At 45.0% G+C, this 1,530-nt stretch overlaps 1 long non-coding RNA gene across 1 annotated transcript; it reads right to left on the bottom strand.

Moving 5' to 3' along the window:
- Nucleotides 1-388: 388 nt before the first annotated feature.
- On the bottom strand, nucleotides 389-1,242 carry LOC120875236. The gene is made up of 2 exons (XR_005723877.1): nucleotides 1,174-1,242; nucleotides 389-1,030 (listed from the first exon to the last, which is right to left on the bottom strand). It is a non-coding gene; the product is annotated as an uncharacterized LOC120875236 (long non-coding RNA).
- Nucleotides 1,243-1,530: the final 288 nt, after the last annotated feature.

Raw genomic sequence — 1,530 nt, forward strand, 5'->3', positions numbered from 1 at the left:
GCTCAAATTCATGTCCATTGAGTCAGTGATGCCATCCAACCATTTCAGCCTCTGCCGACCCCTTTTCCTCCTGCCCTCAACTTTTCCCAGCATCTGAGTCTAGGCCAATGAGTTGGCTCTTCTCGTCAGGTGCCCAGAGTATTGGAGCTTCAGCTTCAACCTCAGTTCTTACAATGAATATTCAAGGTTGATTTCCTTTAGGGTTGACATTTGATCTCCTTGAGAGTCCAAGGAACTCTCAATGTTTTCTTTCAAAACGGTTAATGCCTTAGATATGTGTCAGCTTCCATGTTTCTGGGGATGGTCATTGCAATGCTTTGATTGCTAGTCTCAGTATCTGAATTAAAGTGGCAGCCAGAAAAACAAAGAACAAGGAGAAAAGGAAAAACATATTTTCAAAGTTTTATTCCATTTTTCAGTCTTCTCAAACCCTTGACTTTCCCACCTCTCACATGCACAGTTAATAATATTTGACATTTATAGAGCTGCTTGCAAAATGAAGACACAGAAGGCTTAATGCACCATGGTAGGAACCAGCGGGGGAATCAGCTCACAAGCCAGGTGCACGCTGCCACCTTTGATGTGGAATGTAACAGCTGGGCCACAGCTGGTGGGTAATGAGCATCAGATAATGGCTTAGAGCAGGAAGTGAAAAGGAATCCTGGGTCCAGCTGAAACTTCAAGGGCAGCAGGAGGTGCCAGCATGAGCAGAAATGCTGGAATGTTGCTGGGATACTTTTCTTACAAAATTTTCAGACTCCTTTGTGAAGAGTGGAGACAGACATTTTCTGGCTTGGCATAGGGCATCCTTGGTGGTCAGGAACTCGATCCTCCAAATCAGCCTTGACCGGTCAGATGAACGGCTTGAAGATGTGAAAGCACCAAGCCCAGAAATGGCACACACAGGCAACAGAGATGTCTCTGCCCTAGGAGCCTCTGCTGTGGAGGTAGAATCAGAAAAGAGGGACTTTCTGGCCAGGGTACTTCAGTGGGCAGTTTTGCATCCAAAGATGAGGACAAGAACATTGCTCTGAGTGTTAAAAGCAACATGGTCAATCCCAAACATTTTAAAGATCACCTACCTCCTGGCGAGTCTGTCTCATCCCTGAAGGAATGAAACACTCATTCCAATCTGTTCATTTTTGACATTTTTAGTGGGTCTCCTCAAATTACATTCAGGCAGTAAAGTAAGCAGGGATGAAGACTCCAAATTTTGGTTGTTGTTGTTGGCTCTCCCCCCGCCCGCCTCCTAGGGAGTGATGTGGATAGAGTATAAATGTTGATGTTTAGAAAATTCCCCGAACATTTTCTGGAATTTAGGAACTGCTTCAAACACAGTCCAGGAACCTGCATTGCTGACAAACCCAGGTCCTAGAACCCCAGATGCCTGCTATAACCTAGACTGCTGGAGAGAATGTGGTTGGCACAGTGAGGGTCTGCAGAATTTTCATCTACTGAATGACTATGGGGTCGAAGGAAAATGCAGTATATACCACAAGCACATTGAAAGAAGGCTTTTCTTTTGGGAGA

The sequence above is a fragment of the Oryx dammah genome, unplaced genomic scaffold, assembly GCF_014754425.2.
Source record: "Oryx dammah isolate SB20612 unplaced genomic scaffold, SCBI_Odam_1.1 HiC_scaffold_16, whole genome shotgun sequence".
Classification (NCBI taxonomy): Eukaryota; Metazoa; Chordata; class Mammalia; order Artiodactyla; family Bovidae; genus Oryx; species Oryx dammah.